Below are 13321 nucleotides of genomic sequence, written 5' to 3'. Positions count from 1 at the left end.
ACTTGATTGATGACGAAACGATATTCCACAATCCAAACATTTATATGGTTTCTCTCCTCTGTGCACTCTCTTATGCACAGTAAGGTGTGACGTGGTAAGAAAAGATTTTCCACACTCCTCACATTCATACGGCCTCACCCCTGTATGTATTCTATTGTGTACATCAAGCTCTGACTTGCCAGCAAAACATTTCCCACATTCCAAACATTTGTATGGCTTTTCTCCCGTGTGGCCTCTCTGGTGTCTCTGAAGGTGTTGCTTCTGGCGAAAGCACATCCCACACTCAACACATTTGTAGGGTCTCTCTCCTGTATGGGTTCTCTGATGGATTGCGAGATCTGATTGTCCCGTAAAAGATTTCCCACATTCCAGGCATTTACATGACCTGTCTTCACTGTGCACTCTCTGATGCAGCACAAGCAGTGAATGGTCACCAAAACATTTCCCACATTCCCTGCATTCATAGGGTTTCTCTCCTGTGTGGATTCTCTGATGTCGCAAAAGCCTTGATTTCGTAAGGAAACATTTCCCACACTCCAAGCACTTGTGGGGTTTTTCTCCTTTATGGGTTTTCTGATGCATCAAAAGTCCTGAACGCTGCCCAAAACATTTCCCACACTCTAAGCATTTGTACGCTTTCACTCCCGTGTGAACTTGCCTGTGAACCCAAAGACTTGAATGTTGAGCAAAGCATTTCCCACACTCCCAGCATTCATAAGGTTTCTCTCCTGTGTGAAGTCTCTGATGAATCACAAGGCTTGCCTTTACAGCAAACGATTTGCCACATTCCAAACACTGATGAGGCCTTTCTCCAGTATGGGTTCGCTGATGTCTCATAAGTTGTTGACTCTGGGAAAAGCATTTCCCGCACTCTCTGCATTTGTAGGGTTTCTGTCCCGCGTGGACTCTCTGGTGTACATGAAGCTCAACAAATGATTTGCCACACTCTAAGCGTTTACTTGCTCTTCTTCTAGTATTGGATCCTCGATGGCTCACAGGTCCTGGATTTTCACCTAAACATTTGTTTTACAAACAAATTAAGCTTTGTTAATTTCAATAATAAATTGTTGAATAATAAGCAAGTAACTCTTAAATGCCTCTATCAATATAGGTTCTCTCATACATAATACACCAAAATCTCTCTCTCTCAAACAATGCTTGCACAATCACCACAGACTTCTCTCTCACTCTCTGATCTAAACGCAATCTCATCTTGTCCCTCTCCCATTGTAGCTTAATTTTAACCCGTCTCACATCAAATCCTGGACTTTCTCATCTTATTTCTCCCCGGTCCGCCTCACACAGCACAACACCTGGTTTATACAGCACACACACACTTCACCAACTCCTCCTCACTCTCTCAGCCAATCCGCTCACATATGCAAGTCCACCATTCTCACCCTAGAGATACTTAACAAACCATAGATCTATGAGAAGAATACACAGTTATGAACATAAACTCAGTAAGTACAGACATGTAACATCACAGGCATGGCCGAATGGTCAGGCTGAGGATACCCAGGGACCCCCAAAGGCCAGAATGGGACCTCAGCCATGAGGTTCCGTACTCAACGCCTTTAACAATGGCTTCCTGCCACTGTTGGCCTCCTGGGCCGATCTCTTCCCTTCCCTTCAAATTCCCCCTCACAACTTGCTTCTTCCACAAACACTTTGGCGGGAAACAGTCCTTCTTCCACAACCGTAACCAGACCTTTGTACGGACAACTGAAATAAACACGTCTCCTTCCCTCCTCTCCCTCTATCAAATTCTCCTTGAGGCAGGGACCTTCCTCTTGTACTGTGTAACACAGGGGTAAGCAGCTCTTTTGAGGCCATGGGCACATCTGGCAAGTGGAGAAAGCAGCACCGCAAAATGGCTCCCGTGGGAGGTGTGGTGCGCGGTCTCCCTGCCTACGTGCCCTGCGTACAGGCACTTTTCAGCCAGAAGTCTCCCTTTGAATCCAACAAATAACTCTTGATTCACCAGACTCTTTTAACGGAACAATAGGGAATAACATTTTACAGTGCACAGGAAATAAAGGTGAGGCCTGGTAAAAACGGTGTGTGGTCTGCCAGGCCCTCTGGGCCTCCTGCCCCTTTGCTGTCTAGGCTTTAAAGGAGAAAGATTTCCGCCCAAAGGAAAGTCCCTGCGAGTCAGTTCCAGACTGCTAGGTTCCAGCTACAGCAAGGCTAGCAAGTCCCTGATCTCAATACCCATGGCAATAAACATACACATTTCTGAGACTTTAAAGAGCTGGGAGCCACACGTGTGGCAAAGGACAAGTCAGGTGCTCAAAAGACTGAGAACCAGGCAGAGGGGAGGTCTGAGCCATGACAAACTCAACAACCCCTTTGAACCCTCGTTTCTCAGCATCGGCCAAAGCCGATTTCACAGCTATCCCAGCTGCCAGAAAAAAAGGCTTTGTGTTTCAAAATGTGGGAGGACTTAGCCCCCTTGGCAGGCACCACGAAATGTGTCCCCGTTCCCTACCCCGGGGGAAGGTGTCATTCACACTGACGGTCTAGGAAGGCCCATAACGTGTAACATGATCAGAAATAGTCCTGAAGACAGTGCAAGGAGGGAGATCCATCTTTAGAGAAGAAATGAATGTTCTTTTAGGAATTTCATCCTTCGTGCTCATTACAGAGATGGTCAAGAGGGAAGGACCTTTTGAACGGGAGGTCTGAACTGGTGGGAAGGAATGACTCAACAGGATAAGAACATAAGAGGAGCCCAAATGTCCATCTAGTCCAAAAAGGATCAGAAGGAAGATCCCTACTGATAAGGGGTTGAATTAGTGGGAGGAGGGTCTTCAGATGAGAGGAAGTGTCCTTCGCACAATACGACACTTCCTGCCCTTCGGAATAGGATGGCCGAGAACATCACTTGCCATTTTTTGGCCGGAGGTGGAAGAACCCCAATGGATTCCTTGGCAAACCACAATCTCTTTACCTGAACTGCCGACCGGCTCATCGGCCTCCGCTCCTTCCGAGGCCTGAAGACTGGGCAGCTGTGGCTCTTCCTCTCGCTCTCGCTGGGGGACGAGGTCAGGCTTGGGGTCTGGCGAAGCCATCTGGGAAAGAGGAGAGAACATCAGAAGAGCCCTGCTGGATCATCGCTCTGTTCACACAGTGGCCAACCAGCTGTCGGCCAGGGACCCACAAATGAGGACATGGTGCAACAGCACCCTCCCACCCATGTTCCCCAGCAACAGGGGCATATAGGCTTACTGCCTCAGATACTGGAGGTGGCACAGAGCCATCTGGACTAGTAGCCATTCATAGCCTCCTCCAGGAATTTATCCAGCCTCCTTTTAAAGCCGTCCATATTGGTAGCCATCACTACATTGTGTGGAAGTGAATTCCATAATTTCCCTCTGCGCTATGTGAAGAAGTCCCTCCTTTGATCTGTCCTGGATCTCCCACCAATCAGCTTCATGGGAGGACCACAGGAAGCACACAGATAAACTCCCTGGCCTTCCCTGCCCCCCCCCCCCCCGCTTTACAACTGCTTCTGCCCAAATTAAGAAACAAAGCAAGGGGCAGTTTCCCATTTTGAGACCCCTTATAGCAGAGCACCGCCATGACTCCAGGGCTAGAGTGGGAGTCTGGGGATCCCTGGACTGTGGAGCCCTGGCCTTGCACCCCAAACTCCAGCGCTAGCAGCCCCATTGCATGGGGGAAAACAGGGGGGCACGGGGGGGGCAAGTATCCCCCCAAACAAGGTACTGGCCACCCCAGTTGCTGGAAGGGTGTTTTGCCTCCCGTCTTTGCTTTCAGTTCCCCCAACAGTTGCTGCGTTCAAGTAAGTATGGCCTAGAATCCATTTTGTTTTGCTGTAATGCATGTCAGTCTTGTTGTTTCTTTAAAGACTTATTTCAGAATATATGACTTATAGGATGGCAGCTTTAGTGTGAGAGACACCGCTGTTTTTCTTTCAGACCTCTTAACAGCCCGCCCACCTAGACATGCAGAGTGCTCGCCCCCCCCCCCCATCCACGATTATTTTTTCTGGTGTTGCCACTGGGCTACATGTGGAGGGTCGTTTGGGGGACTATGGTCGCTATCAGTAAATGGGGGGTGGGTTCAGAAGCACTTGGGGAATGCTGCCATTCAGGCTGTTTATCAGAAGAAGAAGAAGAAGGAAAAGAGGAAGAGGAAGAGGAGGAGGAGGGGGGGAAGACGAAGAAGAAGAAGAGCTTGCAGGACCGATTCAGAAGCGGGGCTCCTGGGGAAACGTCTCTTCCTGCCCCCCACCCCCCCACACACATCCGGCTTCCCCACGACGCCCCATGCAAAGCAAAGGAAAGCGAGGCAGGGCTGCTGCGCGCCAGGCGGAAGAGCCTCTCCCGCCATTAGCAGGCGCACAGGGCGAGCTTCTCCCGCCCGCCCCCGTTTCCCCCCCCTTCATCCTCACCAGCAGTCACCAGGCGCAGGGGTCAGTCGCCCCTTCGCCTTCCAAAGGGCAGCAGCGCAGCCGAGCAAAAGCCCCCCGTCTCTGTCCAGGGACCCCCAAGAAGCCCCCCCCCTTTCCCTGCACCAGTCAGCCCCAAACCTGACTTCCGCATCTCATGTAAGAGAAGGCAACGTGGTCGATCTTGGCCCGCCGCAGCGAGGAAACCCCCTGGGGACTCAAAGGATCCTGGGAGATGTAGTTCCTCAGCCAGTGGAGCTTTGGGGGGGGCGCCCTTATTCCAGCCTGCCCCAACCTGGCGCCCTCCAGATGTACAATTCCCATAATCCCCCAGCCAGGCTGCCCTATTCCTTGAATGTTGACTCATGAGAGATGCTGGCGTTTATGATGTAGCCGTGCAACACCAGGGGCTCCCAAGACTTCAACTCCCATCAGCCCCAGCCTGCATGGCTCAGGGTCAGGGATGCTGAGAGTTGTAGTTGTGGCCCCCCAATTATGGCATGATCTCCCCAACACTGTTCTCTTTTCAGCACCAGGTCAAGACTTTTCTCCCAGACATTTAACAGCATATGCGGAGTTTTTAACTGACCCGAGAATAGTTGTATTAAATAGGGTGACCCTATGAAAAGTAGGACAGGGCTCCTGTATTTTTGACAGTTACCTAGAAAAGGGAATTTCAGCAGGTGTCATTTGTATATATGGAGAACCTGGTGAAATTCTCTCTTCATCACAACAGTTAATGCTGCAGGAGCCCTGCCCTCTTTTAAATCTGGTCACTCTAGTATAGCTCCTGCACCTTTAACTACTGTGATGAAGAGGGAATTTCACCAGGTTCCCCATATATACAAATGACACCTGCTGAAATTCCTTTTTCAATACAACTGTTAAAGAAACAGGAGCCATGTCGTCTTTTTCACAGGGTCACCCTATTTTAAATGGATATTGTTGTTTTTTATACTTTTGGTGGTTTTTAACTTTTGTATATCTGTTTTTAATATTCATTGTTTTTAACTTTTGTAAGCTACCCAGAGAGCTTTGGCTATGGTATATAAATGTAGGAAAGGAAAGGAACCTCTCGAGCAAGCACGGAGTCATTACTGACTCTTGGAGGGACGCCAGCTTTCGCTGACATTTTCTTGGGGGTGGTTTGCTGTTGCCTTCCCCTGCCGTTATTACCTTTCCCCCAGCTAACTGGGTAAATAGTTCAAAACATCTTCGGGGACCCAAGGTTGGGGAAAGTGGATTGATGTGTTCCTGTTAAGGAGGGTCCCCCAGAGGCGGACTGGATTTAAAGAGAGACTTCTGGCTGAAAAGTGCCTATACATCGGGTACATAGGCAGGGAGCCACACCTCCCACGGGAGCCATTTTGTGGTGCTGCTTTCTCCACTTGCCAGATGTGCCCATGGCCTCAAAAGAGCTGCTTACCCCTGTGTTACACAGTACAAGAGGAAGGTCCCGGCCTCAAGGAGAATTTGATAGAGGGAGAGGAAGGAGACGTGTTTATTTCAGTTGTCCGACCAGTTACAGTTGTGGAACGGGGTCGAAGGTTCATGCCAGGCAGGTTTTGAGGAGAAATGGGAAGAGATCAGTCCAGGAGGTCAACAATGGAAAGGAGCCATTGTTAAAGGTGTTGAGTACAGAACCTCAGTCGGGGTCCCACTGTGGCCTTTGGGGGTCATGAGAAAGCCTCCCCCTCCCCCCCAATCCCTGAGCATTTGGTGTTTTCCAAATTTTTGTGTAGTTATCCCTCCACGCAGCTCCATTTTCATCTTCATCAGGTGAGGCTGTGGATGTGCTGAACCAGTGCCTGGCCATGACAATGGACTGGATGAGTGCTAATAAACTGAAGCTCAATCCAGACAAGACTGAGATGCTGTTAGTGGGTGGTTCTGCTGACCGGATGGAGGGTGCTCAACCTGTTTTGGATGGGGTTGCACTCCCCCTGAAGGAGCAGGTTCATAGCTTGGGGGTTCTCCTAGAACCATCTCTGTCACTTGAGGTTCAGGAGGCCTTGATGGCATGGAGTGCCTTCTACCACCTTCAGTTGCTGGCCCAGCTATGCCCCTATCTGGACAGGGATAACCTGGCTTCAGTTGTCTACGCCCTGGTAACCTCCAGGTTAGATTACTGCGTTGCACTCTACGTGGGGCTGCCTTTGAAGACAGTTCGGAAGCTGCAGCTTCTGCAAAATGCAGCGGCCAGAGTGATAACAGGGACCAGAAAGTTCGAACAAATAAGTCCCATTCTGGCCCGCTTGCATTGGCTGCCTGTATGTTTCCGAGCCTGATTCAAGGTGCTGGTTTTAACCTATAAAGGTTTACACGGGAACACAATACCTGATGGAACGCCTCTCCCGACATGAACCTACCTGTACACTGCGCTCAACATCCAAGGTCCTCCTCCGAGTGCCTACTCCGAGAGAAGCTTGGAGGATGGCAACAAGGGAGAGGGCCTTTTCAGTGGTGGCCCCCCCAATTGTGGAACAATCTCCCTGACAAGGCCCACCTGGCTCCAGCATTGTCATCTTTTCGGCGCCAGATCAAGACTTTTTTCTTCTCCCAGGCATTTAGCAATATGTAATTAGCCTAGGGTTTGTTTTTGTGGTTTAAAATTTTTGAATATTGTTTTTAACTGTTTTTATCCTATGGAAACTGCCCAGAGAGCCTCGGCGGTATACAAATGTAATAAATAATAATAGTAACAATAATATTTATTTATTTATTTATTTATTTATTACATTTCTATACTGCCCAATAGCCGGAGCTCTCTGGGCAGTTCACAAAAATTAAAACTATTCAAAGTATAAAACAACAGTATAAAAACATAATATAAAATACAATATAAAAGCTCAACCAGATAAAAACAGCAGCAATGCAAAATTACAAATTTAAAACACCAAGTTAAAATGTATTTATGGATTGTTAAAATGCTGGGAGAATAAAAAGGTCTTCACCTGGCGTCTAAAAGCATATAATGTAGGTGCCAAGCGAACCTCCTTAGGGAGCTCATTCCACAGCCGGGGTGCCACAGCAGAGAAGGCCCTGCTCCTGGTAGCCACCTGCCTCACTTCCTTTGGCAGGGGCTCACGGAGAAGGACCCCTGAGGATGACTTTAGGGTCTTGGCAGGTACATATGGGAGGAGGCATTCCTTCAGATAACCTGGCGCCAAGCCGTTTAGGGCTTTAAATGTTAATACCAGCACTTTGAATCGGGCCCGGTAGGAGCGGAACCACTGCAACGCAGTGCCTCCAACTCCCAGCTCAGACAACCTATCCAGAAGGATACCATGGTCGATGGTATCGAAGGCCGCTGAGAGGTCCAGGAGAACCAACAGGTTTATCATAATAATCATGATAAGGCTAGGTTACTACTACATGTGCCCAAGCTGCTCTCCACTTCTTCTCTCAGCCAAGAAGCTGGTTCAGCACTTTGCGTGTTTCCCACGGGCACAGCTTCTTCACATACACGAGGCTTATCAGTAACATTCCAGCTGGTACATGGACCTTCTAGTAAAATTCCATCACTTACAAAAGACTCTAATAAAACTCAATTAACAATTTTTTATTGAGAGAACCCAAGTAAAGGTCGATTTATGAGACAAGAGAGAAAAAGAGAGCAATAGAAAGTGATAAGATATTAAAAGTAATATAACTAATGGAGGGGGATGCATGTAGTTATAAGAAAATATCGGGACACATTATGAGGAAAAGGAAAAATACAATCACTTTGTGTTAACCGGGTTTTGCAAACAATGTGTCCAGCTCTGAAAGTTGAATGTTGAATGGGCTGGGGGTGAGGGTGAGGTTGAGATATGTCATACCCAAACTAATTCACTCAGCAATTTTAGGAGAATCATTTTACTAACCTTGAGATATCAGAATCATAGAATAGCAGAATTGGAAGGGGCCTACAAGGCCATTGAGCCCAACCCCCTGCTCAATGCAGGAATCCACCCTAAAGCATCCCTGACAGATAGTTGTCCAGCTGCCTCTTGAAGGCCTCTAGTGTGGGAGAAGAGCCCACCACCTCCCTAGGTAACTGGTTCCAGTGTCATACTGCTCTAACAGTCAGGAAGTTTTTCCTGATGTCCAGCAGGAATCTGGCTTCCATGTCCTGCACTCTGGGAGAATCGAGAAGAGATATTGGCCCTCCTCTGTGTGACAACCTTTTAAATATTTGAAGAGTGCTCTCATGTCTCCCCTCAATCTTCTCTTCTCCAGGCTAAAAATGCCCTGTTCTTTCAGTCTCTCTTCATAGGGCTTTGTTTCCAGACCCCTGATCATCCTGGTTTCCCTCCTCTGAACACGCTCCAGCTTGTCTGCGTCTTTCTTGAATTGTGGAGCCCAGAACTGGACGCAATACTCTAGATGAGGCCTAAACAGGGCTGAATAGAGAGGAACCAGTACCTCACGTGACTTGGAAGCTATACTTTTATTAATGCAGCCCAAAATAGCATTTGCCTTTCTTGCAGCCATATCACACTGTCATTTAGCTTTTGATCTACAATTCCAAGATCCTTCTCGTTTGTAGTATTGCTGAGCCAAGTATTCCCCATCAAACTTAAGACTAATAAATATGCATTTTGTAGTTGGGATCCTTTTCAGAAAAGAAAAGAAACATCCAAGACTTGCAAGCACTTAACACCTCCTTATGCTTTCTTTGCTCTACAGATTCTGTTCTGGTGTGTACGAAGCCCAGATTTCTGGGGAAAATATCACCCACACTTCAGGCATGTATCCCCTTCCCAGGTGGATTCTCAGGTGTGTCACTAAGCTTTTTTTGTGTGCAAAAACATTTCCTACACTCCAGGCATTTCTTGGGTGCATTGCCTGGAATGTTTTCTCTTCCATGTGGACCCTCTGGTATTTTTGAAAATGTGCTGTCTGAGAAAATCATTTCCCACACTGCAAATATTTAGGTGGTTTCACCCCTCTGTGGACTCTCTGGTGACTTTGAAGAGCTGAGTTCTCTGATGGATTACGAGCTGTAATTTGCCAGCAACATATTTTTTTCCACACTCCATGCATTTGTAAGGTTTTTTTAATGTGGATTCTCTGATGGCTCAAAAGGCTATCTTTCTGGGAAAAAAGTTTTCTCACACTCCAAGCATTTATGGTGTCTCTCTCCTGTATGGTGTCCCTTAACGCTTGATTGAAGACAAAACAATCTTCTGCAGTCCAAACACTTAAATGGTTCCTCCCCTCTGTGGACTCTCTTAATAACAGATGACAAAGAAAAGGCCAAAGTGCTCAATTCCTACTTTGGCTCAGACTTCTCCCAAAAGCAGGTCTATGAACCCCCTGGAAAAAGTGTAGTACAAGCTGAAGAGGCACGATTGCAGTTTGAGATTGATAAACAAATGGTCAAGGAACAGCTAATTTCCTTGAATGAATTCAAACCTCCGGGGCCTGATGAACTGCATCCTAGAGAAATGAAGGAACTAGCAGAAGAACTCTCAGAATCACTGTCTATTGTCTTTGAGAAATCATGGAAGACGGGTGAGGTGCTGGACGACTGGAGGGGGGCTAACGTTGTCCCTATCTTCAAAAAGGAGGAATCTGGGAATGACAGAACAGTCAGTCTGACACCAATCCCTGGGAAAAATTTAGAGCAGATTATAAAGAAGCCAATTTGTAACCATCTTGAAAACAATGCAGTGATTACTAGAAGTCAGCATGGATTTGTCAAGAACAAATCCTGTCAGACTAATCTGATCAGGTAATCTCCCCTGTGGACTGTGGGAATACTTCAGCAAAGCTTTTGACAAAGTGCCCTATGATATTCTGATTAACAAGCTAGCTAAAAGTGGGATAGATGGAACAACTAATAGAAGAATCCACAGTAGGCTACAGAATCGGACTCAAAGAGTACTTATCAATGGAACCTTCTCAAACTGGGGAGAGATGACGAGTGGGATACCGCAGGGATCAGTCCTGGGCCCAGTGCTCGTCAACATTTTTATTAATGATTTGGACAAGGAGGTGCAGGGAACACTGATCAAATTTGCAGATGACACAAAATTGGGTGGCATAGCTAATACCCTGGAAGACAGAAACAAACTTCAAAGCGATCTTGATAGGCTGGAAAGGACAGAATTAAATTTAATAGGGATAAATGCCAAGTTCTACATCGAGGAAATAGAAACACAGTTACAAGATGGGGGATACTTGGCTCAGCAATACTTTTGTAGGAATTGTAGATCACAAGCTGATTATGAGCCAACAGTGCGATATGGCTGCAAAAAAAAAAAAGCAAACGCTGTTTGGGGTTGCATTAACAGAAGTATAGCTTCCAATTTGTGTTAGGTACTGGTTCCCCTCTATTCAGCACTGGTTAGGCTTCCCTTGAAGTATTGCAACCATTTCTGGGCACCACTGGAGCGCGTTCAGAGGAGGGAAATGAGGATGATCAGGGGTCTGGAAACAAAGCCCTAGGAAGATAGACTGAAACAACTGGGCATGTTTAGCCTACAGAAGAGAGGGTGGGGGGAGACATGATAGCATATTTCAAATACTTGAATGGTTGCCACATAGAAGAGGGCCAGGATCTCTTCTCGATTATCCCAGAGTGCAGAATCATGGGCTCAAGTTACAGGAAGCCAGATTCTGCCTGGACATCAGAAAAAAACTCCTGACTGATAGAGCAGTATATTTTGTTCTGACTTTATACTGTTAGTTTTACCCTACCCAGTGCCTGTTTACCCTACCCTGTGCCTGTTTGCATTCTCTTCCCCTCCTTATTGTTTTACTATGATTCTATTAGAATGTAAGCCTATGCGGCAGGGTCTTGCTATTTACTGTTTTACTCTGTACAGCACCATGTACATTGATGGTGCTATATAAATAAATAATAATAATAATAATAATAATAATAATAATAATAATGGCAATGGAACCAATCACCTAGGGAGGTCGTCAACTCTCCCACACTAGAGACATTCAAGAGGCAGCTGGACAACTATCTGTCAGGTAGGCTCTAAGGTGGATTCCTGCAGTGAACAGGACTCAGTGGTCTTATAGGCCCCTTCCAACTATCAGAGTTTAATTTTTCAACAAAGCATTTCCCACAGTCCACATATTCATATGGCCTCACTCTCATATGGATGCTCTGGTGTGTCACAAGAATTGTCTCAAGACATCCGTGTTTTCTCTTCTATGTGGACCATCTGGTATTTTTTAAGATTTGCTGACTGAGAAAAACATTTCCCACATTCCAAACGTTGACGTGGTTTTCCCGTGTGCTCTCTGGTGCATTTGAAGCTCTCCTTTCCGGGAAAAATATTTGCCACAGTCAAAGCATTTATGTGGTTTCTCCCGTGTCTGGACTCTCTGGTTTATTCAAACAGCTGAGTTTTCAGAAAAAGATTTCCCACTGTCGACGCACTGGTATTGCTTTTCTCCTCTATGAATTCTTTGATGTATTATGAACTGTGATTTGCCAGCAAAACATTTTTCACACTCCATGTACTTGTAAGGTTTCTTTATTTTGAATCTCCGGTATATGGATATGTAATGCTGGAGAGAGATTTCCCACATTCAAAGCAATGGGTGAGGTTTTCGTCCTCTGTGGCAAAACAACTGATATTTGTTCTTAACACATTTCTATACTTACTTGCCACTATGGGCTATCTTCTGGTGACTAGTAACGGATATCTCAGCAAGTCCTCTTCATGTCCACCCCAGCGCCCCTCATAAGCTCTTCTGTGAATAAAACCATTCATGCCTCCCTCGGAACAGAAACAAGGAGAAGAGAGCAAACACGGCCAAAGCTTGAACTGTAGAGGAAAGCAATCTGTGATTTCCCAGCAAAACATTTTTCACACTCCCTGCACTTGTAAGGTTTCTTCCACATTTCTATGCTTTCTTGCAACTATGGGCTCTCTTCTGGTGTCTAGTAAGCAGTGATCGCTGAGAAAAACATTTCACACATTCCAAGCACTTATAGGGTCTTTCTCCTGTGTGGACCCTCTGATGGCTTACAAGAGCTTCCTTCTGAGCAAAAGACTTGCCACACTCCAAACATTTGTGTGGTTTCTCTCCTGTGTGGATTCTCTGATGAGTAAGAAGCATTGATTTTTGAGAAAAACATTTCCCACACTCCAAGCATTTATGGGGTTTTTCTCCTGTGTGGATTCTATGGTGTGTAATAAGTTGTGAACTTTGAGAAAAACATTTCCCGCACTCCAAACATTTATAAGGCTTCTCTCCTGTGTGGACTCTCTCGTGCACTGTAAGGGTATCTTTCCGGGAAAAACATATCCCACACTCCAAGCATTCATGAGGTCTCACTTTTTTGTGGATTCTTCTGTGACTCATAAGATCTGATTGATGAGCAAACAGTTTCCCACACTCCAAGCATTTATATTGTTTCTCTCCTGTGTGGACTCTCTGATGTTTAGCAAGGTTTGATTTCTCCACAAAACATTTCCCACACTCCGTGCATTTGTACGTCGTCTTTCCTGTATGGGCAGACTGGTGTGTCACAAGGGCTGCCTCATCACTAAAACACTCCTCACACTCCCAACAATTATATACTTTCTCTTCTAGGTGGAGTCTCTGGTGTTTTTGAAGGTTTCCCATCTGTGAAAAACAATGCCCACATTCCAAACATTTATATGGTTTGATTCCTGTGTGGATTCTTTCGTGTCTATGAAGTCCAGATTTTTCAGTAAAACATTTTCCACAGTCGAAGCATTTGAAGGGATGGTCTCCTAAATGAATTCTCTGATGGGTTAGAAGTTGTGATTCTTTTGCAAAACGCTTCTCTCCTGTGTGGACTCTCTGATGCGCTGTAAGGTTATCTTTCCTGGAAAAGCATTTCCCACAGTCCAAGCATTTATGGGGTTTCTCACCAGTATGGATTCTTTGGTGTCTCTTAAGACCTGATTGATGAGCAAACGATTTTCC

General features: G+C 46.2%; 1 protein-coding gene across 1 annotated transcript in view; it reads right to left on the bottom strand.

Annotated features, from left to right (window-relative positions):
- Positions 1 to 13321, bottom strand: part of LOC134395658 (zinc finger protein OZF-like) — a 29061-nt gene that overhangs the window by 6589 nt on the left and 9151 nt on the right. The gene's annotated exons all lie outside the window — the stretch shown is intronic.

The sequence above is a fragment of the Elgaria multicarinata genome, chromosome 3, assembly GCF_023053635.1.
Source record: "Elgaria multicarinata webbii isolate HBS135686 ecotype San Diego chromosome 3, rElgMul1.1.pri, whole genome shotgun sequence".
Taxonomy (NCBI): Eukaryota; Metazoa; Chordata; class Lepidosauria; order Squamata; family Anguidae; genus Elgaria; species Elgaria multicarinata.
This window is presented reverse-complemented; position numbering and strand designations above follow the sequence as displayed.